This window comes from Apium graveolens, chromosome 6, assembly GCF_009905375.1.
Source record: "Apium graveolens cultivar Ventura chromosome 6, ASM990537v1, whole genome shotgun sequence".
NCBI classification, from domain to species: domain Eukaryota; kingdom Viridiplantae; phylum Streptophyta; class Magnoliopsida; order Apiales; family Apiaceae; genus Apium; species Apium graveolens.
The window spans coordinates 88,500,712-88,528,012 of record NC_133652.1 but is presented as its reverse complement, the minus strand read 5'-3'; the positions used below and the strand labels follow the sequence as shown (position 1 = coordinate 88,528,012).

The following is a 27,301-nucleotide window of genomic DNA, read 5'->3' as shown; positions in this document are numbered from 1 at the left end:
GTGGATTAAATAAACACTGATGTACACATAGAATATTTTGAGTTTAAGTGGGAGATTGTTAGTGTATACTGAAAATATTTATTTGAAGTATGTACATTTATTTCTGGCCAGTTTATTTGAGAATCATTTGAATGTTTACATGTTGTCTTATATTATATATTGTGAATAATCTAGTATCAAATGGGATACAGAATATTAGATTGTTAAATACGGTTATATAATATAATAAGGTTCACAGCACAGGTGGTGTTGGACAATCCACTAGTATGGCTGTAGTATTATTTAGATTAGTTTATATTGACTAATAAATAATACTAGTATACTTTGTGTATATTGAACATGATCAAATTTAAAATTGTTCCCTTAATACTGATTAAGAAGGAGAACTAAGATTCTATGTTATTATTAATGCTTAGGTTCTTAATCCGGAAATAGTAATTGACACGTGTATATTATTTACATGCTTTGATTTATATATGAAATAATTCTTTTGAATTATATCATTATATTTTGGGTGATGGAATTATATACATGGTGGATATTATTTATTGAAGGAATCCATGTCCTAATAATATTCGGGTTAATGATGTCCCCTTGAAAGCTCAAAAAGATTTAATTATGTGAAACCCTGCAGGTGGAATTTATTCTAGCATAATTAAATAAAGTTTGAGTGGATGATCAAGGATAAAAGATATTAATTAAATAAATTATCAGTAATTTATTTAATTAATGGACATATGATATTTTAAACATGGGGAATTTAATAAGAAAATAATATTGGAACCGAATTAATTAAATTACGGTATTAGGAAAGGTAGTGCAAATATTAATTCTTTAGTGGATTGAATTAATATTTAATTACATTGGGCTAGGCTCAAGATGTAATTAGAAGGCCCAACCTAATTATCCATGGTCCCTATTGTAGCCTATATATATTCTTATTCTCTTCTTACTTGGCAATTGTGTGAAAACATATTGTAGCCACCAAGGAGCAAGAAGAGAGGATAACTTGAGAAGACGGAGGCCACACTTCGCTCAAGGGAATTTGGGAATACAATAGAAGAGCGTTGAATCAACCATTAACAAGGTAATCCTATTTTCGTAATCTTTATCGTAAAACGTAGTAACACCCTAAGTCCGTGGTTCCCAACACCATCTACTGTGAAGTTGTCGAGGAAATTTGGATTACAACACTGTTCAACTCTAAGGAAAAAACTATTACCTTCACTGTAATAACCCCAACTTTTGAAATTTTTTTGAAACCCTGATGAATAGTAACTTTTTGCTGATTGTGCTGATTAAGGAAAATTATCAGACCACACTATATAGGAGTACTGTTATGGAAATTCTGAGATCGTATTAGTATTCCATAAAGTAAATGAGTGTATGTAAAGGTCGTCAGGAATTCGGATTCGAACACTTTGGTTTTTCCCGAAAATTCACCAGATACCTAAAGAATTAAATATAAGGTAACATAATTAAAATGATTTTTATTTAAGGATTATAGCAGATCGAGGATCATTAAAGAAATATAAGATATTAATAAAGGTTTAGGAAAGCCCAAGTAATAAGATCCCGACTATGATCCCTCAAACTATTAACGAGAACGAGAGTTAAGCGAACCGTAAAATAAATAAGCGACCAAGAGACAAGCTTGTACAAGAAGCCAAGGATTATGACATCATCAAACCATAATGTGTGGACAAGTGGATGCAAGATGACATAAGCATGCTTTAAAAGATATTTAGCCAAGGATGATTTATGGTCATGTATTATGACCTTGGTTAATCAAATCAAGGTTAGATTAACTAAACAAATAAAATATCACACCAATTAACCAAGGCAAATCAAAGAAGCATTTCATCGCCCCATTTTTCAAACCTTGCTCTCGTCCAAAACTAGAGCAACAATTTCAAATTACCATATCTCCTTCAATACTCACTCAAATAGTATGTTCTATAGCTATTTGGAAAGGTATTGAGATGACCTACAACTCTTGTTCACATGTCTCGTCCAAATAAGCATGGTAAGAACCTCATTTTTACAGTTCTTTTAATCGGACTTTTAAAAACTTCAAAATCTAACTTTGTGTTTTCTTGATTGGTTGTGAGATCCAAGCTTGTATAAGGATTAATCAAGGTTTTAAGGCTTCCTAGCAACTTTCCCCTCACAAATAAAGGTATAAAACTTTTGGACCTTTAAGTACTAAGTTTGTTTGCTTGAAGTTTGGGATGGTTTGAATGGATGAGTAGTTGTTTGATTGATTAAGCTTGAATTGAACTTTGATTGCTAAGTAGATTAGTTGATTATGGAGATGGCATAATATTGAATTGGATTTATATTCTTTTTCTTGTTTTGGCTAAGATCAGTATCCTAGATTTGAATCTTGAAGTTGTGGATGGATTGTAGTTGGAAGGGATTGATTTGGAGTGGTAAAAATATTGGAAATTGCTAAGTTCTAGCTGTCATAATGCACGATTTTCCTTAACTGTGTCTTTGCTTAACTTTAGGACCCGTGAACTCACTTAACTTTAGGACCCGTAAATTCACTTTAAGATTCTGATTTTTTCCATTTTTAGATAGTTCATGTTACGAGCTTCGTTTTGATATATCGTTCGCCTGAATCCGAGTTACGAGCGATGAGAAACGACCATTTTAAGTAACGGTGTTTCGCGAGCGAACCCCGAAACCTCGAGTAACTTTGAGATTATAATTGAGACCCTTAAATGATTAATTGAAACACGAGAGAATTATGTCAAGTGAATAAGGCAGTTATTAAAGTTCTCGCAAAAGAGTCGCCTTAAAATTCGTAATGGTTAATTTATTAAAATTAGTAGAGTCGAGGGTACGCGAGCGATTAACACAAATCGTTAAGTGTATAAGTGACCGTAAGCGACCGTTAGGGTATGAGTGAGTTTTGACTAGTTTCTTAAGCGACCGTGGTCTAATTCCGGCTTCTGTTGTTGTTCATAGGTTACCAGACCCACTCTAAGCATAAGTCTACCCCGGAACACTCAGGCAAGTTTTCGTTACACTGTTGTTGTGATGTAAATATATACATGCATTATCTTGTGATAAGTGCATGATTGTTATTAGAAAATCTTGCGATATATTGGAGCATGTCAATATGATATATATATATATATGCATGCCTGTTTCATAATATTGATATCGCATTGTTGATTTAATTGATTATAAACTGCATAGTACTTATGCTAGAGATAAGCAGTACTTGCGTATACCCTTAGTACAGGGGACCCAGAGTTGAACATTTTTCTGAACCGGGAGGCGATGTTCCCGCGTATATTATATTTATATATGTATAGTTTTCAAAACTATTAATCGAATAATTTTTATTCGATAGTTTTATATTATAAGTGAATATTATTTTTTGAATATTCATTTAAGATTCCTATTACGATCAAAGACTAGTTTAATTATTTGAATAGAGTTTCTGCTTATGAAACTTATTTTATTTCTATTAATAAATGAATATTAGTCTGAATATTCATTCGAGGACTTATGACTCCGCTTATTTTATTAAATAAATATTAGTCTGAATATTCATTCGAGGACCTATGACTCCGCTTATTTTATTAAATGAATATTAATCTGAATATTCATTCGATGACTTATGACTCCGCTTATTTTATTTGATGAATATTAGTCCGAATATTCATTCGAGGACTCATGACTCCGCTTATTTTATTTATTGAATATTCATTTGAGGACTTACGACTCCGCTTATTTTAGTAAATAATATTCTTTATTTTCTTAAAGAATAATGTTTCGTTATTCGCCAAGTATTCGAGAAATGATTGATATCGTCAATCATTGTTACCTTAAATATTTACAGAAAGTTATTTTCAAAACTTTTACTTCATTTGCTTTGGTAAAAGCTATTCGTTGTTGGAATATTATTTATAGCATAATATTCAGATATTCTTTGATTATCTTGGAATTGATTTATTCTATCAAATCATCCTTATTCCAGATGCTTTCAAAAATATTTTTGAGTCTTCAAAATGATTTTAAAGGTTAAAGCGGATCCAAAAACTTGTTTTAAAATTTAAGATCTTCCTTTCGAAGGGGACTTGAATACTCGCTAAAAAAATATGAAGGGATCCCGCTCCGTGATATGTTTTTATATTCGCAACGAGGTTGCTGATTGATAAAAGTGTTTTTGATTACTTACCCAACACTCGGGAAGTAAAATTCTTGGAATGAGTTTAATCCATTAATAGGCCTCTCCTGGGAAATATCAGTGAGTTTTCCTTTCCAACTAGATACGGCTTCTTGGTGGAGCCACATCAACAAGTTTCTACTTGGGGAAAGAGGGAACGAGCTTTACGTTTCAGAGTCATGGATTTCATCTGAACTAGGAGTGGCGTAAATGGTCGAGTGGCGCCGGCCCAACCTTATTATATTGGCCCAAATGGCCCGAAAGTTCCGTTAAGACGGTCCAATCCTTAGGAGTCCAGCGTTCGGTCGATAATTAAATCCAACTGTTCTCCTCTACATGTAGAAAATTGTGGGGTTGCACTACTGCGATTGATCATCGTGAATGGTCTTCCTGGCGCGGCAAACTCCCGTAATGAGTTCATCATCCGGTTTGGATATTTCTGCAACACTACCCAGAGCATTTCGATATAAAGGCTGCGGCTAAGTGATTGTTGAGTGTTGTCAGGGTCAAATTGTTTTAATGATGTTTCCATCGAATGAAGTATCTCGTAACTTCATTTCTTTTAAATGATATTTCAAAGATTGATTCTATTCAAGTCTTATCTTGTAGTCTCATCTATGTGATGAACTTTTGACACTTATTATACCTTGAACGGTGGTAGTTCAAGTAGTATTCGGAAAAGATATAAGTATATTGGAGTATCCTATGACTTCATCTTTTCAACTTATATCTAGTAAAGGATTATCTTATGCATGACAAACATTTTTATAAAAATGTTGAGACAAGTTTATATATATGAGATCAACTTACAACGATATTTTTATACATTATAAATTGGAACTCTGTGTATATTATGCATGGAAGAGGATTTCAAAGATGGTGAAAAGTATATACATATATGTTGAATATTTTGCGACTTTGTTGTATTGAGATATCAAACTTGGTTCATTTCTTCTTGACCAAGACTTTAATGAGTACTGTAAGAATGCTCATATATTGTTAATTATTATACATGTCATTTTGGTGGGCTTGTTGCTCACCCTTGATTTATTCTTTCATCACACAACAACAACTAGACAAGATGAACAAGACCAAGCTCCCAATTCGCGAGTGGTTCCGCAGTTTCCTGTAGGCGTTGATGCCGCTGTAGCTGAGGTAGGAACTATCAATAGGCTAGGCTTTCAACTTTTGATGTACCAAACTTATGTATATTTATGAATTGTAATAATGGCAAAGAATTTGTAAATTTATTCAGAAACCTTTTTGAGGTGTAATGACTTATAATTGTGGAATAAAATGACTTGTGCTATTTTGGTATTCATCTCTGAGACTATAACTTGTGGTGTGTGTGTATTGTGGGGTCACAGTACGCAGTAATTGGTTGTTTATTTAGATTAAGTGTTGTTAAAGGAAATGGAACTCGTGACAACCCAAATCCCCGACCCCGAATTTGGGTGTGTTACATTCACTCTCAAGGATAATGAACACCGTGTTAATTGTGATGCTATTAAAAAATGCTTTAAATTGCCTGAAAATAACACACTTGCTCCACACACAGACACTGATGTGAGTAATATGCTAGTCTCTATGGGCTATGCTCTTGATGCCACCAAGTTAGGTGATGTTAGGGGATTGGGTCTTAGAAAAGAATGGAGTTTTATGTGTGATTCATTTATTAAAGTGTTTTTTGGCAAAATTAGCAATTTTGATGCTGTATCTTACTCACTTGTTCATATTATTCATATGCTTCTTAGTGACAAGTACTTCAATTTTAGAACTTATGTTTTGTATGAAATAGGGAGTAAGTTAGGGGATATTAAAAAGAGGTCTAAGAATATTTTTTATGCTAGATTTTTCATGATACTAGCTAATTTTGTTTCTGAGAACCTCTCAATTGAGAACCCAAGAAACAAGTTAAATGTTTGGGTCCAAGAGAGGAGAATTATTGCTGATTTAAACAGGGCAAATCATCACAAGGATGTTACTCTTGTGTACATGCCAATCATGGAACTGCCTCAGGTAAGTAAGGTAAACATTTCTGTCCCTACTACTTCCCAACCCATCACTTCTTTGCAAACAACTCTGGTCATGGAACATGCGACAGTGACCAAACAGTTGCCTACCCAAGCCACAAAACCAAAAATCTACAAATCCAAGTCAAAGAAATCCCCCTCTAGTTTCTCTCAACATAAACTAATTGTAAAATTTACTAAAAGCCAAGAGGGGAGTGTGAAGGGAAGTGAGACTGGTGAGGGACAAGGTGAACATCAAAGAAGCCCTATGAATAAGGATGGAGAGGTGAGTGCATCCCAGCCTAGCCACACTACAGTTTCCCAATAAACTGTAGTGCTTAATAATGATATAAGCTTATTGCTAGTTGCATCCTCCCAAAAGGATGTGACTATTGAACAAAGCTCACAGCCAAGAGCACAGGCCAAGAGGGTTAGGGACACAAGCTCACCCCAGACTTATGCTAGAAAGAAGAAATCTAAAACCCTTGGGGATACACAGGGTGCACACACTGTGCCTACCGCAGTAAAAGACTCAGTTCATGCACCTTCTCAAAGTCAGGTTGATGTGGCTCAAATAAATGTGGAGTCACAGCCAAAATATTTAGTTATAGAAGCACCTCACACTCAAAACTTACCCATAAATTCTTTGGATGTGGATATGACTCACAAATCAATTCCTGATTCTCCATATTTAGCTCTCATGGAGGAGCCAAATCTGCAGCAAGTGAGCATCATCTTTTAGATGATTTGTTCGCTCACGTGTCATTTGATTCTACTGAGAATACTGTGCAAAATATCAAATCAATCACCACAGATTCTACAGTAGTTTCTACTCCAAACTCTATCATTTTTACTATTTCGAGGGATATTGTTCATCCGTTGACTAGTGATTGTATCTCGACTGATGTGCTTAATAGTAGTCATAATTTGACACTTTCAACTACTACCTTGACGGATGTTCCTCATCCGTTGAATATCACTGCACAACCTCCAATTTCAACAAATGTTACAAGTGCAGATGATTTAGTGATTGTACAATCACTCTTAGGATTGAGGGACACTACAAGAAAAAAGTCCATAGACATCGCTTTTTGGCCGATATCTATGTTGTTTCCCAACCGATGTTGATGTCGGTGATGTCTATTCTAGACATTGGTGTCTATACTCGATTAGACATCGATTTTAGTGAAAAAACAGATGTCTATGTATTGATTATTTACATAAAATGCTATAAATAAATTATTTAATAACTAAATTACACCTAATTAAACATGTTAAATATATCATGAGCTATGTTTTTTGTCACAAAAACATCGATTTTACTGAAAAACACTGATGACTATGTGATGATTTTTTACAAAAAATGCTATAACAAAATTATTTAATAACTAAATTACACCTATTAAAACATATTAAACATATATTGAGCTATGTTTTTTGTCACAAAAACATCGATAATTTTGACAGAGGTGATGTAAAATGACATATTAAACATATGTTTCTTTAATGAAAGGTGATGTCTAATTTAGCATAAAGACCTCAGTGTTTTCTAGAATGAAGTGATGTCTATGTATCATTTAGACTTGAACATGTTAGTCTTTAACATCAGTTGTTTGTCTGAAACTGATGTACATTGTGTTTTTTGACATCAGTTTTGTTTGGTTAAAAGTGATGTTTATAATGTTACTTGACATCAGTTTTATATTAAACAAAGTGATTTATATGTTTCATTTAGACTTGAACCTGGATTTCTTTCACATCAGTTTTTTACCTTAAAGTGATGTACATTATCTTTTTTGACATCAACTTTTCTTAATTGAAAGTGATGTTTAAGAAGTTTATAGACCAAATTGTGTAAAGTTTTACATCACTAATTATGTAATTGTTGTCTGAGAACGTCAACCAAAATAGTAAAACATATGATCTGAAATCTAAACTATTACATTCTCCAGAAACCAACTGAAGACATTCAGTCTAATGAAAATTGTAAGATAGTTTTTTCACTATCCTGTTTTGAACACTCTTCAAAATATGAGACACCAATCCTCTCTACACAAGACAGCAAGGGCCCATATAAGTTCCCATTATTTAGATATCTCAATAACTGCAGAGGACAAGATGAGCAAGCCGCTTTATCCCAAGCAAGCAAATATGATCCCCCACTTACTGGACAGATGCCATGTGCACGATCAAATCAACCACACGGGTGCTACATTAACCACCCAAAAAGAGTATATGTAAAAGAATTTAACAGTCAACTTTGCTCATAAGAGAAACAACTGAACCGTAAATCACAATTAGATGAGAACGATTATTTACCTGCCTCCTATTAAAAGTAGGGTTCCAGTTCCCCACCTCTTTGTGCCAACAGTTTTTGGATCAAAAGCTACAAGTTGAGCATGCCTTCCCATTGCAAACAAATATATTTTCTCAAATGAGTGAAGTTTATGCATTATAATATATGAAAAAGAAAAATCAGGTAAGACACACACACATAAAGAGAGTGAGAGACATACCCATTCCAGGAACTTGATAGTCATTGACGATCTCAAAGTTCTTGTAAATGTAACCAACAAAGTTAACATCCTTCGACGAAAGCATCTGTATATTTCCACATGACACGAAATTCAAAGGAACCTGGTGACAAATAATTTGGAGCTAAATGTACATTGACATGCAACAGATTTACTGGAAGTGCAGAAACTGAAGTTGGAATGCTTCTTAAACATAATCATTACAAGTTATAAAAAATTTAAATCAACAAGTGAGATTACCTTTCTCCACGGACCAGATCTTGCTGAAGCCTGAGCTTGGTGTTCAGACTGCAAGGCAATAGAAAGAGGAAAAACAAATAAGCATAGAATGCAAAGAAACTTGCATGCTTTTAGAAATTCAAATAAGAATGAATAAAAAACACATTTACCTCATCAAACTTTTCAAAATTTTGGGTGTCCAATTCATCATTCACCTCGGGAATGAAAGCAGCTTCCATATCATATAATCTGTCCCATTCAACACCTTTAAACCAATGATGGGCCTGAAATAAATAGTGCAAAAAGGTAATTCACTCTATTTCTTAAGCACTTCCAGAACAAGTCCAAGAACATAGAACAGGACACACCATACAACACCTTAATTTTATCTACACCTTTTGAACACAGCCTGTGATTTACATTACAAAGTAGTTTATTAATTAGGTCTTTCGCTTCTGAAGACAATTGTGCTTCTTCGGGAAACTTCAGGTGTGTTCTCCAGTTAACTATCTGCAAGAGTTCGAGGAATTGTAACAATTAATACTTTGGTGTTTCTAGCAAAGTTTGCACTTCCATGCAAATATTTAATGAAGCATCAAGCAAGGATACCATGCAATGCACTCATTTCCAGTAAACAGTGAAGCCAGGAGCGGGAAGAAGGGTGACAGGCGAAGAAAAGAAAAGAGAATTACATAATTGAGAAAAAAGATAAGAAGCAAAATTGAGGACTGTTGGTTCGGCCAATCAGTTGGCTCTTGAGTTTTGACTGGAAAATGGTAATTGCCAACCTAGACATATTGACCTTATAAAATTATAGCAGTAAGTTCAGACTTGGTCCAGAGAAACTGAGATGTTCTTCAATCAACTTTTCATTCTATATTTATCAGTTTTAACAAGTGACAAATTTGCTAAAACTCCTTAAGAAACAGATATGCATAAACAACCTACCTTTCTACAAGTTGTCATGGGATCATCAGAATAGAAAGGTGGGTATCCCACGAGCATTTCAAACATAATAGCACCAAGTGACCACCTGCAGACCAATAAGACCATTAGTCCGGAGACTCTTAGCAAAAGCAAATTCAGAAAAGGACAGACTTTATCAACCATGCCCTAAAATTTCATATAGGCAAACTCTTCTTTTAGCTTCTAAGAGCGATGCTTATGATATATATAAACATTTCCTCGAGGGATTCAAGCTCTTCTATTTTACATGCAAGAACTAACCAATCACATTCCAATGAGTATCCTTTCTTTAGAAGAACTTCAGGAGCAATATAATTTGGTGTACCAATAGTTGAATATGCCTGCAATATCCAGAAAATAATTTACAAGAAAGATGAGAAAAACCCAATGCCTTCGAGATTCGTTTCTAGACATATAATGATTGCACTGCAGAGAAGCGGCTGAACTTCCCGTGGAAGAAGAATATACATTTTCAATGAAATCTAGAGCACAATGCAACCTAACAAATATATTGTCTGAATCCATCATCCCCCTATAAGAGAAGACACTCTTGGTAGATAGTGTCATCAAATGGACAATGGTAAGGCAATGCAAACAATTTCTCAAAAGCCACAAGTTGAGCATGCCTTCCCATTTCAAATAAATATATTTTCTCAGATTGCATTTAAAAAAACATTATATTCTTAAGTTCATATTGAAAGGAATATGTCCTAAGTCCAATCATGTATTAGGATTTAGGAATAACTTTTATATAATCTGTTTTGATTTCATTGATATTAATAAAATACTTGTTTTGTTTTTATTACGGGCTCTATCTATTTAAGTGTTTAAATAAGATATACCATAGTTTAGAGTCAAGCTTTTATGGATTATGATGAGATCATAATAGTGAGACCTAAAAGATGATAACTCTAAACTTAAATAATTCCTGGTCTTATGATTACTAACTGGTAATTAATAATCCGCAAAGATCGATACATACTATGCTTGCTTCATTATGAAGGATGTCTGTTCTCATAGACATTTGTGTGGTGATACTATAGCTAGTATGTAGGTGCTTATTATAGAATAAGTTCACTGAACATGACTCGCACAGCTGAACAACTGATGGAGTTCACTCACGTGTCAGCAGTTGTTCACATAGTGATAGTTGTACAAGTATCCTTAGACTTGAGGTCATCATAGTCATCTTGTGTACACTGAACTATACTTTGGTTTAGTTCTTAGTCTCCAGGGACAATTATTAGGGCTCTACTAGGTATAGGAATTTGTACACGAAGATAGTGTATGATCAATAAAGGATCTACCCCTTCCAGTGAAGGAAGCAAATGTTCAAGGCTGATCCACTTATGCTAGTTCAGGAATCTCTGACCAGAGTGAATGAAATTAGAAAGAAGTTTCTAATTTGCATAGAACTAAGCATAGTAAATGGTAAGCAAGTGATTAGATTAGATAGGCTTGACACGAGATCCATGCCTTGTATTTAATCGGGATATTATAGGGTAGAAGGAGTTTATTGTACGGTAACTATTCACTGAATAGGTTCTTGGTATTCTAAGCAGTGAATTCATATTATCCGGATAGTCGCGATATGCTGAGAAGTATCCCTCACGATATAGAATAAATGTGATTAATTAATTAATCATATTTAAAAAATTAGAGAATTTATATAAATAATGATAAAATAGTTTTATTATTATTTATTTCTACTACTGGCTTAATATTGAACCTACAGGGTCACACCATAAAAAGAGAATAATTTAATGGTGGAGGATTTAATTAATAATGGCTAATAATTATTTATTTGTGAAATAAATAATTAATTGACAAATTTAATAATTGATTAAATGAGATTTAATTGATTATAAATTAATTAAGAAAAGTTCTTAATATTATTAATTAAGGATTTAATTTTTTGGAAATTAAATCAAGAGAGAGAATTATTTCTAAAGTGTTTAGAAAAAGGATTAATAATTAAAAGGTGTTTTAATTATTAATGAGAATAATAAATGGGATAATAATAATAATATTTATGGGAAAATTTCAGCTGAAAATTTTGCCTATAAATATACTATTATAAACCCTATTTTTATTCTAACCCCAAAATTTTATAAAACCTAATTCTCTCCACCTCCTCCTCCTCAACGTCGTTTTCTTGGTGGATACCGGTGGAGTGCTTCACGTTTGAGGAGCAGCTGCTAAGGATCTCCGATCGTTGCTTTTGGATCGCATATTAAAGGTTAGTAATCGATTCATATGTTTTTACCATAATTTATATGCTTTTATTTGGATTTTATATGTGTAAAATTGTTTTACCATGCCTCCGCTGCGATTAAAATCCAACAATGGTATCAGAGCTTAGGTTGTATGCAAATAGATCTGTGGTAAAATTTTCAGAATTTTATGTGCTTGTATGAATTAATTATGATTTTTACAAGTTATATCATGGATTAATTTTGTCTGATGAGAAATCGTTTCTCAGAATAATTTTGAATGTTGATCTGGTTCTACAAGTGTTGTAGATCGTCTGGGTATTTTTTTCATAATTTTATGATGTATAGATTTTTTATTATGAATTTTTTTAAAGTTGTTGCAATTAAAATTCGTAATTAAATAAGTATATATATGTATATTATGTTGTATATATATATTGTGTGTTACTGCTGTTGTCTGTTGAATGCGGCACGAAAAACCGTACGAGAAAGAAGAAGACACAGCACAGTACGGCGGCACAACAATCGAGGAAAGCGGCGGCGAATCACTGAAGGGCAAAGGACCGTGCGTCTGCCACGCGCGCGTGGGGCTCACGCGCTGGTGTGCCACGCGCGGCGCGTGTCAGCCACGCGCTGGTCAAAGGTCAGAGGGATGCTGACGTCATGCTGACGTCATCAAATGACGTCATTCTGACGCCAGCACAGGGTTTTGGGCGTGTGAAGCACGTGGGCGCGTGGGCGCGCGTGGGCGGAGTTCTGACACGCGCCTGACAGCGCATATGTGCGTGGCCGCGCGTGGGGGACCTTGTTTCGGCGCGTGAGGGCGCGTGCTAGCTCAGATTTGGGCGATTTTGGTGCCGTTGGATTCGCCTTTTCGAGACGCTTCTAATGGTATATTATATGATATTTTATGAAATTGTTTCGAACTGTTTATAGCTAACAGAAGTGTTTTTAAGCTATTTTTAACTGTTTTAATTGCTTTTAAATGCTTCATGTGATACATAGAGATGTATAATGCTTAGACTAATGTGCTAGATGATATAACATGCCTACCTTGATGTTTATTCATGTTTATATATGTGATATATGCTTAGTTTATCATGCAATGATAGATTTAGGTGAACTTAAATGAACATAAGGCATTTGTTAGATAACCTAGTATAGTGAAATTGTTTCATAACCTTAAGAATAATATTATGAATACAATCATGAGATTCTTGTGTTTATGAAACACGTAATTGAATATGAATTTTTGATATGAGAGAAAGGATAATTCTGTCAACAACAGATTTCTATCTATAAAAAAGGGTTATTAAGTGACGCCTCTTGACAATGCTCCACCCGATCTGGGAATCATCTGATTATTGATTATTGATTTGAAATATTTAATTTAAAAGGAAGAATCTCTTTATAATATGATTATGATTGTAACATAATATAATCCCTCTAAAATTAAATAATATCAAGTAGTAATTGGCCAATGACACAACGGGCTTGTGTCGGTCATAGCCTTCCAACATGATAGAAAGTAGTTCTTATTTTTAAATCATTGTCGGTTCGTGCTACAGCCGAGGGCTTTGATTTCGAAATAAGAAATACTTGTCTATTACATAGAGATGTGTACATTGAATTAGAATCTAAAGGTCGGTACGTGCCACAGCCGTGGGCCGTTGGGGACTGATTCAATTATACGGAATGTTGGGTTAAACTTGACTTAGAATATTGAGTTTGTCATGCCACAGCTGTGACTCAATTATTCAAGAGGATAAAGTTTGATTAGGGAATAACAATAGATGTAATTGACAAGAGTTGTCTGCCTATTGAACATTACATGGCGGTTCGTGCCACAGCCGGGGTTGTGTAATGGAATGTAGGATCCCTATTCCCACTAGCATTATGAATGCTTAATTATTCACGTAGGGGGTTGAATAAATTAGATAAACTAGTGGGAGCCACTTATGAATAAAGACCCGATTCATATAGTGTTTTAAAATGAAATCGAATATTTGCTAAGTGTTGTTATGTGTTTATCATTTACAGATTTACTTTGTACGTCATGTCTTCTGCAATATCACTCAGGAGCATACTGGATGTTCACAAATTGACTGGTCCTAATTATGCTGACTGGCTTCGAAACTTGAGAATTGTTCTCAGGATTGAGAAGCTGGAATACGTGATTGACTCACCTAAGCCTACTGAACCTGCTAGCGATGCGCATAATGATGAACATGTTGTGTATCGTAAGTGGATAGATGATGCAAATGTTGCTCAATGCATCATGCTAGCTTCCATGAACATTGAGCTACAGAAGCAAGATGAGCATATGGATGCTCACACTATCCTCATGCATCTACAAGAGTTGTATGATGTGGCGGGAAGGACAGCTCGATATGAGATATCGAAGGAGTTGTTCGGTTGTAGGATGTCTGAGGGATCATCTGTGAATGACCATGTACTTAAGATGATCAATTTGATTGAACGTCTTGGACAACTTGGTTTTGCCATGGATGGGGAGCTGAGCCAAGACTTGGTCTTGCAATCGCTTCCGAGTTCGTTCTCGCAGTTTGTTGTGAACTTTCACATGAATAAGTTGGATGTCAGCCTGCCTGAACTCCAAAACATATTGAAGACTGCAGAATCGAATTTTCCCCCTAAGAAGAGTTCTGTTCTTCTAATTGGTGAAGGTTCCAATCCTAAGAAAAGGAAGAGGAACTCTTCCAATAAGAAGAAAGTAGGTGAAGAAAAGCCGGTTCCACCAAAAGCTGAAGACCCCAAGAGCAAAGTTGTTTGCTTTCACTGTAACAAGGTGGGGCACTGGAAGAGGAACTGCAAGGTTTACCTTGCAGAATTGAAGAAGAAGAAGGATAGTGAGACTGCCGCTTCTGATTCAGGTATGTTCATGATAGAAGTGAATATATCATTAAGCCAAATTTCTACTTGGGTATTAGATACCGCCTGTGGTTCTCAAATCTGCAATTTGTTGCAGGGACTAAGGAGAAGTAGGACTCTTGAGGAAGAGGAGGTGATTCTACTGATGGGAAATGGAGCAAGAGTTGCTGCTGAAGATGTAGAATCGTTTCATTTACATATGCCTACGGGCAAGACTATTGTTTTTTAAATAATTGTTATTTTGTTCCCTCGATTGTGAGGAATATTATTCCCATATTAGCCTTGGCTGGATTTTCATTTATTATTGAGAATAATGAATGTTCTATTCTTAGAGATAATATTCTTTATGGACGTGGTGCTTTAAATAATGGTCTGTATATATGTGATATAATTTACTTCAGATTGAACAAACTAATAAAAGAAAAGGGATGATGAAAATCTCATAGTGACACTGCAGTCTCCATTTAGAAGACATGGAGAGAGGACTGCAAATTTGCTAGGAATGGTACACACAGATGTATGTGGACCAATGTCTAAGCAAGCCATGGGTGGATTTTCATACTTCATTACTTTCATAGATGATAGATCTAGATTCGGATATGTGTTTGATGAAACACAAGTCTGAAGCCTTTGAAAAGTTCAAAGAGTATAAGTATGAAGTGGAGAAATAAACCAAATATAGTATTATAATTCTTCGATTAGATCGAGGTGGTGAATACTTGAATGGAGAATTTCTGGATTATCTCAAAGTAAATGGTATAGTCTCCCAGTGAACTCCTCCAGATTGGTATCTGAAAGAAGTAATCGAACTTTGTTAGACATAGTTCGGTCCATGATGAGCTATGTGAATCTTCCAGTATTCCTATGGGGTTATGCATTGGAAACCTCAGCATATTTACTGAATGAGGTGCCTTCCAAAATCTGTTCCTCAAACTTCGTATGAGATATGGAAAGAAAGGAAACCGAGTCTTAAACACGTTAAGATTTGAGAATGTCCAGCTTATGTCAAGAAAGTTGACCCAGATAAGCTGGAATATCGATCCGTAAAATGTAGTTTTGTGGGATATCCTAAAGAGACTTTAGGGTATTACTTTTACACCGATCATCGGGTGTTTGTCTCCAGACATGCTACCTTCTTGGAAAAGGAGTTTATCCTTGAAGGAAACAGTGGGAGCAAAATTGAACTTGATGAAGTTCAAGAAGCATAAACTACTACGGATCAAGTGAAAACACCTGTTCTGACTGAATAACCTTCTGTGGAATAGCCCATTCGTAGGTCAGGGAGAGTGTCTCGCCAACCTGAGAGGTAATATGTCCTTGTCATTAAGAATGACAATGAGTTGTCGATCATTGATGATGACGACCCTGCGACCTATAATGAGGCTATGAGTAGTGTTGACTCAGAGAAATGGCATAGTGCCATGAAATCCAGAATGAAATCTATGTATACGGGATACAAAAGAATGATTAGAGCATATGGCCAGGTGGAGACCTTTAAGGCCAGGCTTGTGGAAAAAGGATTCAAACAAAGGCAATGGATTGACTTTGATGAAACCTTTTACCTGTAGCCCTGTTAAAATCAGTTCGGATTTTGCTTGCGATTGCTGCTTACTACGACTATGAGATCTGGCAAATGGCCAGATGGTTTTCTTTCCAAGGGAAATGAAAACCTAGTGTGTAAGCTGCTGCGAACCATATGTGGTTTAAAGCAAGCTTCTCGTAGATGGAACATCCGTTTTGATGAGGCAATCAAAGAGTTTGGTTTTATCAAAAAACGTAGATGAACCATGTGTCTACAAAAGGGTTAGTGGGAGCGCGGTAACATTTCTTGTATTGTATTAAAATAGAGTTGACACACATAACAACATAGCAGACCCACTCACAAAGCTACTTTATGAAAGTCACTTTGATCGTCATAAAGACTAGATGGGTATTAGATACCAGAGTGATTGGCTTTAGTACAAGTGGGAGATTGAAAGGCATATGTCCTAAGTCCAATCATGTATTAGGATTTAGGAATAACTTTTATGTAATCTGTTTTGATTTCATTGATATTAATAAAAGACTTGTTTTGTTTTTATTACGGGCTCTATCTATTTAAGTGTTTAAATAAGATATACCATAGTTTAGAGTAAAGCTTTTATGGATTATGATGAGATCATAATAGTGAGACCTAAAAGATGATAACTCTAAACTTAAATAGTTCCTGGTCATAGGATTACTAACTGGTAATTAATAATCCACAAAGATCGGTACATACTATGCTCGCTTCATTATGAAGGATGTCTGTTCTCATAGACATTTGTGTGGTGACACTATAGCTAGTATGCAGGTGCTTATTATAGAATAAGTTCACTAAACATGACTCGCACAGCTGAACAACTGATGGAGTTCACTCACGTGTCAGCAGTTGTTCACATAGTGATAGTTGTACAAGTATCCTTAGACTTGAGGTCATCATAGTCATCTTGTGTACACTGAACTATGCTTTGGTTTAGTTCTTAGTCTCCAGGGACAATTATTAGGGCTCTACTGGGTATAGGAATTTGTACACGAAGATAGTGTATGATCAATAAAGGATCTACCCCTTCCGGTGAAGGAAGCGAATGTTCAAGGCTGATCCACTTATGCTAGTTCAGGAATCTCTGGCCAGAGTGAATGAAATTAGAAAGGAGTTTCTAATTTGCATAGAACTAAGCATAATAAATGGTAAGCAAGTGATTAGATTAGATAGGCTTGACACGAGATCCATGCCTTGTATTTAATCGGGACATTGTAGGGTAGAAGGAGTTTATTGTACGGTAACTATTCACTGAATAGGTTCTTGGTATTCTAAGCAGTGAATTCATATTATCCGGATAGTCGCGATATGCTGAGAAGTATCCCTCACGATGTTGAATAAATGTGATTAATTAATTAATCATATTTAATAAATTAGAGAATTTATATAAATAATGATAAAATAGTTTTATTATTATTTATTTCTACTATCGGCTTAATATTGAACCTACAGGGTCACAAAATAAAAAGAGAATGATTTAATGGTGGAAGAATTAATTAATAATGGCTAATAATTATTTATTTGTGAAATAAATAATTAATTGGCAAATTTAATAATTGATTAAATCAGATTTAATTGATTATAAATTAATTAAGAAAAGTTCTTAATATTATTAATTAAGGATTTAATTTTTTGGAAATTAAATCAAGAGAGAGAATTATTTCTAAAGTGTTTAGAAAAAAGGATTAATAATTAAAAGGTGTTTTAATTATTAATGAGAATAATAAATGGGATAATAATAATAATATTTATGGGAAAATTTCAGCTGAAAATTTTGCCTATAAATATACTATTATAAACCCTATTTTTATTCTAACCCCAAAATTTTATAAAACCTAATTCTCTCCACCTCCTCCTCCTCCTTAACGTCATTTTCTTGGTGGATATCGGTGGAGTGCTTCACGTTTGAGGAGCAGCTGCTAAGGATCCCCGATCGTTGCTTTTGGATCGCATATTAAAGGTTAGTAATCGATTCATATGTTTTTACCACGATTTATATGCTTTTATTTGGATTTTATATGTGTAAAAGTGTTTTACCATGCCTCCGCTGTGATTAAAATCCAACACCTATAACCTCAGTTAGCGCAAAAAAATCAAAGTTTGACCTAAAGGCAACCATTTCCAGGAATGTTTTGTGCAGATGGAAAAAGTAGTAATTAGCTTCAAGGTATCAAGTAAAGAGTGACAAAGAAAATTGGATGTACAATTATACCAGTTTCTTCTTTCTCTTCTCTAATGGCTCCATTAAATATTTCTTCAGACTGCTTAGTCAATAAAGAGAAGGCACTGTTAAATAGCTCAGATTTTAGGATAGTTATTATAATAACTCATCAGAATTGACACAACTAATCAAATATCAAAATAGAAAAGCAAATTGCAGACACAAGTCAGATTTTGTGGAGAGAAATAGAACAACAAAACAACAAGTCAGATTCTGGTTCAAAACTCAAAAGAAATTTTAATAAATTGCATACGTATACTTTTGTAAATAAATTTTAATAAATTACATTTCGTGGAACTTGATCAGTATATAAGAAACTGAAGAAAAAGATGAGAGGCAAATAAAAAAGAAACTTACATGTATATCGATTAAATTGAACATCTCATATGTTCTTCAAGATAAGTTACATCGATTGTTAGATACATGTAAAGTTTAGTCTCGACCATAATCAGTCTTAGATATGATTTAAAGTTTTGGTAGTAGTTATTGATGTATATGCTTAATACTGTGATTTAAGTTTGACAGATGACATGTGACCACATGTATAAGCTATCTTGACCTAAAAAGAGACTCTAGAGAAATTCAAAGAGTCAAATTTAGTAGTTTCATATACTCGATGAATCTTAAAGCGAGCACGATGCTAGTGGTTAGGGCTTATCTTTTATCGTTCAATACTCAACTATAAGGCATTAATCCTAATTATTCAAAAAAATATATATATAATCTTACATTGCTACAAGCCCAAATGTAACAACTATTTAGCCTTGTAACAACTAAAACACAAATTAATAGCTAAAAATCGACAAATACACAATGTAAATAGCAAAAAAAATCAAAAATAAATGCAATAAAAACATACCCCATGGATTCGCTTTCAGGTAACAGGGCATTTAGGTCCACTGGCTCTCTTCTTAGTTGTCTGATAAACCAGCTTACCTCCTAAAGTTTCATCAAATTTTAAAATATCACCATTTACATAATCTTAACCTTAACATTTCCCAAATCTAAACAATCACTTTTAGAACTAATTACAAAAATAATTAATAAAGATATATACATAACAATAAAGTATATAATATAAAATCAAACAACATACATATTCTTAAAAATCAATAACTAGTAAGTAACAAAAAAATCATAAATAGAAAAGGGGTTTTTGAAAAGAGTACCAGGGGTTTTGACAATTCGGTATTGGTTGGATTTGGTGGCATAATTGTGGCGTTTGCGATGAGTAAGACCCTGAACCATCCTTCCTCTGCTTTTGCTTTTAACGGCGACTCTGGATGAGATAGTAAACCAAAAGAGTATTTTATAAGAGATACAATGGCTATATATATATTCACTTCTGTTTGAAAGTAAATTAGGGTTTCGATTTGAAAAAATCTCAATTTACAAAGTTTGTTTCGATCAAAACATCAACACTAGTTTCATTCCACGTTACCAATTAGAGTTTCTAATCAAATAAGCTTACCAGAGGTAGGTGAGAGGTTGAGCACAAAGTCGAGAGAGGGAAGATGTGAGCACAGATGCGAGGGAGAGAGAGGTTCGAGAGAGATGTTAGAGGAGTTGAGACGGTGAGATGGAGATTGTGAGCGAAGAGAGGTTCGAGAGAGAGGGGTTCGTTCGAGAGAGAGAGAGAGAGGAGTTTGAGATTCAGTTTTTTAACTTTTAGTTTTTAATTTTTTGTTTTTAGTTTGTTGTCTCAAGATTGGAATGAGGGGAATAAAAATTTGGTGGGGGGGGGGAATTTTGGGAGGGGGGATTTTAGAACTAAAACTGAATGAAATTTTGACTAAGGGGGGAAAGAAAAGGTGGGCGCGATTTTTTTTTTTTGGTGAAGTTTAGACATCGGTTTAATTATAACCGATGTCTACAAAGAACAAAGACATCACAAAAACACGGGATGATCTCAATACCTCTTTTAACATCAATGGCAAAGTTAACCGATGTCTAATGTGTGATGTCTATTGACATTATTCTTGTAGTGGGAAGGGAGTGAACAGAGTGAGAGGCTGAGTTGCTCTCAGGAAAAAGGAGAGGAAAAGAGTGAAAATATGCATGCTATTTCTTCCAGCTTGGTAAAAGTGAGTGAGTGGAGTCCCACCTTAGTAGGTGAAGGTGAGGGTGGGAAGCTAAGGGGAGCCCTTGATGCAAAAATAGAAAGAAAGTGAGAGAAAAGCAGGTACAGTAGATATAAGGATGAAAACCATTGCTAGTAAGTCAATGAATGTCAGTGATGCAGAAAAGGAGAGACTGTTTCAGCAAGAATATCAAGCTGTAATAGATTATATCTCCTTGGATGCTGAGACATTTACTCATCCTGTTCCTGCATATCAAATTTTGGCTGGACAGGGCAATGAGGAGGCTGAGAAGATATTGAACTTGGTGCACACTACTGCTTCAATGCAAAGGGCAAAGAATACTATAACTGTCATACCCTCCACATCTGGTAATGATTTTGAACTTGATGAAGATTCATTTGAGGATGATGGTGAGGATGATGAGGATGAAGGCATGAGCATAGGGGGAGATGCAGAAACTCCATCATGGATGCTGCACAAGGAATGCTTTTATCCACATCTCCAATCCACACTATTCAAGCTTATCCATGACACCCAAACAACAATTTAAGCATCCACTAGTGCCAGCACCAAAAGACTACTTTCAGCTCACCTGGAATCTCTCCAATTGCATAAAATTCATGCTCTCCAACAAAGTCAACATGTGGATGCCATCAAACAGGAAATTGGTGAAATTAAACAAGACTTTGTAGCAAGGTTGGATGCTAGGCTTCCAGGCACCACAATGACAGAAATAGCTCAAAAGCTCATAAATGAAGCTGATTTGAATATGAAGGTTGAGGCCATAGATTCCAGACTGACAAATGTGGAGAAATCAGTGGCCAAGATACTTGCAAATCAGGAAGCTCAAACTGGTCTACTAAACAGTTGGTGGCTACACAAACCTCAACTTCTACTCAATTTGATGCTAACAAAAAGGGGGAGAAAGACTCTATCATCTCAATTAGCCAAGGGGAGTCAACAAGTGAGAGGGAGAAAGTGCTCAACATTCAAGTTAGCAAAGTGATTGTGCCAACAGTTACTTTCACTAAACCACCAACTGTAGACAGCATTGATCTAATTAATCTAGCAGCAGCTAAGTTGGAGTCATATGACAAGTTGAAAAAGCTTGATGTAGCAGCAGTAGAGCAAGAGCTAGATGCAAAATGGAGGAAGCTTGATGAAAATATCAAGAAGAAGTTTGTTCTAATTGGGAAGCAAGACAAGGTCTTCCCTTACTTCTCCAAATTGAGACAAATTTCAACTAATGAAATGAGCCTAGGGAACATGGAAAGGGGTCAACCCTCATCAATCAAGTCTCCAAAGGCCAGTGTGACTTTTAAGCCAAAAAGAAATTATCCAAAGGATTCAGACAAAAATCTATTGGACCTATCTTATGAAACCCCTAGGCCAGATGAAAAAAAAGCTGCTTGCAAGGTCTATTGCTTTATTCAAAGATCCCAGAGACGCAGTGTCAAAGAACATAATTGCTAAAAATTATGAGAATGGTAAACTAATATGTATGGTGGCTGGACATCCACAGTTTGCAGAAGCTAAGAAAGAAGAAAAGGTGAGGCTTAAACAACAACAAAATCAAGCTGATTTAGAAGCCAAGAACCTAGCCAAGAAGCCTGCAACCACATAAGTTACATTGCCTACTGTGACAACTAAAAAATTGAATGAAAGAAAGAAAGAAGAACCAAAGCAGACAAAGAGGAAGTTTAAATACAAACTCCACTTAAAGAGGAAGCTAGACTTTGATGAAGACAAGGAAGACTATATGCCAACCCAATCTGCAAATTCAAGCCAATCAGCCATACCTATTGTGAAGGAGGCTGAATTAAAGGTTGATCCTAACATCACCTTTCATGGTGAACCTGTTGTTCCTAAAGATGAACCTATAGATTGGGACAACTTGCCCCTTCCTGATCTAAACATCCCAATCTTTGCTAAACCAAGAAAGACAAAGAAAAGAGCAGTCAAAACAGTCAAGCCTGTCAAACTTCAATCCAAGTCTTTGGCAAAACCCAAGCCTACTGTCAACAAGGGAGATCAACTCTACATCTGTGACATCAAAGAATTTTCAGACATAAATCTCTATCTGGATGAGTTAGAAGAAGTTAGAGCCATTGATGCCTACAGGAACCTCCTAAAGAGATTAGTCTTCAGGTATAAGGGTGGAAAAAAGATAACATGGCCCCTTCACAGAATTCTCAATGAAGGCTATTTAACTTTGGTGAATGTCTTCTCCTCAATCAAGAAAAACTTTAGATTCAACATAGTTTCCAAGAAAATGGTAGTAAACAAGATTTAGGAGATAAGAAATAGCTGGAGAGGATCAAATGCACTCCCAAGAGTATTGACAATCCCTTTTACTAGAGATAGGGTGCATTTGAGGCCATACTGGATTATGGAGTTCAAGGATGAAAAATACATTAGAAGATTCTTCAGATTGAAAGATCAGCTAAAGATTGCAAGCAATGAAACTCTTATGGAATTGAAAGAAAAGCTGGATCAGAAAATGAGGATGAATCTGAATTTTACAGACAACTCCAAAATCAAATTGAGGAAAATAATGTGAAACTGGGAAAGAAGTCAAGGCAATCAAGGAAATGATCTAAATTTGCTCAGTCTAAAGGAGTACCTTGAAAATGATCTGTAAGACACTCTCAAATCTTTTTTTGTGAAGAATTTTCAATAAACTATAGCACTTATAAATTTTATCTACTTTATCTAATTTTGTATTCATAGAGTGTTTTGTTATCATCAAGTTTCTCTTAATTTATGGCTACAATTCCAGTAGACATAAATTGGGGGAGATTGTTAGGAATATGTTGTGCACTTGATGATAACTTAAACAAAACACTAAGTATATTTTAGTTAAGTGATTTTATAGCTTTCAACGGATGATCATTTCAACATCCGTTGAAATAGTAACTTATGTAATAATAAGATTAGTAGCACATTTCTACATACTTAAATGGATTAGTGAACTAAATGTTGTAGAATATTTAAGTCATGTTGACTACTAGATTCATATGCAAGATAGGTTAGTTAATTATAAATATTAGATGCCTTGTAATCATTTATAAATGAAATGGAGTGAACTGCCAAGAAGACAGTCTCAACGGATGATTCACAAAGCTTCAACGAATGATCAACATAAGTCTCGACGGATGATCAAACAGAGTTTCAACGGATGATCAACCAGGGTTTCAACGGATGATCAATCTGAGTTTCAACGAATGATCAATCTGAGTTTCAACGGATGATCAAATTCAAAAGAGCAGTTGATAGTGACTTGGCAGTCACATGCGTTGTTTGTATGCAAATGGAATGTGTCAGCCTATTTGCAGGGTTTAGAGAACAAAGAAGCATGTCCATTTCTATGCTAAACTGAAGATATTCAAAGATGCTGGAAAGTGAAGTAAAAAAGCATGAAGTTAGACTAGAAACATTTTTATCTTATTTATTTGTTTTCTTATCATGTAACTTGGTGATATATAAACCAAGAGTGCAAGTTGAAATCTATCGAAGTAAGAAACCAATTACTAGAGAAATAGATAAAACAAAATCTGTAAAGAATTTCTTTATTCTTGTAGTTCAACTTGTAAGCAGCTGTGTATATTTTGTAACACAGAGTTCTCTACTTAATATATATCTCTGGTGGAAAAGTTCAATCCACCAAAAAGTTTTTAAATACTTGTATTTAAATGCTGTGTTTTGATTTATATTTTACTTTCATTCCGCACTATTGCAAAATCAAACACAGTTATTTATATGTAGAAGAACTGTTCTTGAAATCTAAAAAGAAGCCAGAATTCTATTCAACCCACCCTTATGTAATTCTTTTTTAGATTGTTTGGGAATAACAACATCAGTATCTCCCTTGTCCTCTGTATTAATATCCTTAAGAACATCATCAATTTCATTTAAGGCTTTTGATGTCCCTTTCAAGTCCATAGTTGCAACAGATTTAGCAAACAGATCCTACAAACCATAATCCCTCTCAAGTAGAAGCAACACAAAGGTCTTGAAGATTAACTGAGCCAGGAGTAGAAGATATTGAAAAGGGTCCAGACTTTGTTGTTGTAGCAGGATTATGCAGACCTAAAACCAAGTCATTTCAGAACTTATTTTCTTCATACACCTCATCTAATTTCATCAACAATTACTTGTAATTGGTTCTCATTTCAAGCATGAAATCATTCAATTGGGACTTTAACAGCCCAAAAAGAGGAGAACCAGAACCACCAGCAATAGGAGTAGACACAACTACATGGGTCTCAACCTGAATCATTACTCCATTCTCAATCTTTAAATTAGACTGGCTAAGACACTTTTGGTCCAAGAAATCCTTAGTGACCACAAAGTCACTTTCACCTGACTCAACTCTATACCATTCAAAAACCTTTGACAAGAGTAACCCATAGGGTAAACTAGTCACCATCTTCCCATAAAAAACTTCCATCGTATTGTATAAAATCAAATCACTTAAATCAAACGATTTACCATATAATATCATTGACACAACTAAAACATCTTCAGCAGCAAAATTTAACCTAGTACCTAACCTAGGACAAATATTCTCAATACACACTTTGAATAGTAAGTGTACCACGGGCAACACTTGTCTAGTAGTTGGAGTAACAAACTCACTCAACTCAGAATTACCTGTAATCACCTACAATTGATCAATAACAGAAAAGTTCTCAAGATCCTTAAGTCCTCTTTTATATTAAACAGAGAACCTAGATGTATTGAAAATACCCAAAATATCATTCAAGTCATTCACAGTAAGAGTAATCCTAACACCAGAAACAAATGAAATGTATCGATTATCTTTATCAACATGCAGATTTCCATTGAACTCTCAAACCAACTCAGAATAACAGACACGTGGTAATTCAAAAATAAAAGAACTAAACCCTAAATCTGAAAATAGTTAAATAGCACCACAAGTTTGAAAAGCTTTACCAAAAATAGGTTTTCCGAAAATCACCTTTCGAGTGGAGATAAACTATTGTTTGAACCTATTGCTAAACTCAGGATGAATCGCCGAATCCACTTTATGACGCTTGGCCTCTAACACTTGAATCGATTGATCAGCCTCCGAGTGTTAATCATTATCACTTTCCACATCAACCAATTCCTTTGTATTGCCTTCATCTAATAGCTTCCTCTTGCGCTTTGAGTTCAACGGAGTATCGTCGTCACTCCATCTTCGAGTAACTTGATCTTTGGCATTTGCTTTCTATTTTTTCCTCATGATGAGACGAAGTCTAATTGACACAATTGCTAAAAAAGTGTATTTGTTGAATACGACTGTTAAAACCCTAGATCTAAGATTGGGGCGAGTATATAGGGAGCCAAAGAGTCTTGAACCGACTGTCTCTTTTATCCCTCTTTTAATAATTATCAAAGGAGTATATTTAGGAATAATATTAAAATAACACAACCCTCTAATAAAACTCATGTTAAAAGGAATAATAATATATTATAAAATGAATATTAAATCTAGCACTAGATTACAAATTTATAAGAGCACATAGCCATTTGAAATTCAAATTAGACATGAAATAAAATCTTGAGACTATGCAAACACATAAAATAAGATATTGAATAATTAAATCACATAACGGTTTGTTAGGTCACACAACACTATAGAAGGGGGTTGAATATAGTGTTTATACAATCAAATCGATTTAGAACACAAGTATGTAACAGTAATCAAGTTTATTCAATATAATAAGCTCTGTTACAAAGTAGGTTAAACTACTCTCTCAGTGATGAACAATATCACTAAGAGCTACTAGGTTACAATGAATAATGTTCTCGAGAATGATAACACTTATAGTGTAAATCCTAAGCTGTGTTTATATAGTACACAGTTACAAGATATCTTCTAATTAATATGGAATATAATTCTGTCTCCTAAAATATATCAATCAGATATTTATCTTCTACAAGTCTTCTAGTTGTCCAACTCTTCATGCATATCTTCTTTTGTTTTAGTCCAGATCCTCTCCTGTAAATCAGCTGTATTCCTTATCTGAAGTACCCGCACTTAAGTCCTGATATAAATCCTGATGGCCTTAAGTTTTGATATAAGTTCTGACTTCAATAAGTTTTGATTTCCAGTAAGTCCTGATATTAAGTTCTGAAACTAAACAAATCAGATTAGACATGACATCACAAATATATCTAACAATCTCCCTCAACTTGTAAATTATGAAAAATATACAAGTTAATAGATTTGATGATGTCAAAAACATTTAAGTACAAATGCAACGAGAGTTTATTTAAACAACTAACTACAACTTACAGTCTTTGCAGCTTTTACCAATTTTATTGAGTCAATCTGAATCCAAAGTGATTCTTCACAAAGTTTGATATCAGCTTCTCTTTTGCATTTCTCAGGACTTGAGCTAATGTAGCCTTGA

The 27,301-nt window shown here is 34.7% G+C and overlaps 2 long non-coding RNA genes across 2 annotated transcripts; both read right to left on the bottom strand.

Annotated features, from left to right (window-relative positions):
• Positions 1–8,760: 8,760 nt before the first annotated feature.
• LOC141664360 (uncharacterized) lies at positions 8,761–9,244 on the bottom strand. The gene is made up of 3 exons (XR_012551993.1): positions 9,119–9,244; positions 8,970–9,017; positions 8,761–8,796 (listed from the first exon to the last, which is right to left on the bottom strand). It is a non-coding gene; the product is annotated as an uncharacterized LOC141664360 (long non-coding RNA).
• Positions 9,245–9,386: 142 nt separating this feature from the next.
• LOC141664330 (uncharacterized) lies at positions 9,387–10,230 on the bottom strand. The gene is made up of 3 exons (XR_012551962.1): positions 10,176–10,230; positions 9,897–9,981; positions 9,387–9,458 (listed from the first exon to the last, which is right to left on the bottom strand). It is a non-coding gene; the product is annotated as an uncharacterized LOC141664330 (long non-coding RNA).
• Positions 10,231–27,301: the final 17,071 nt, after the last annotated feature.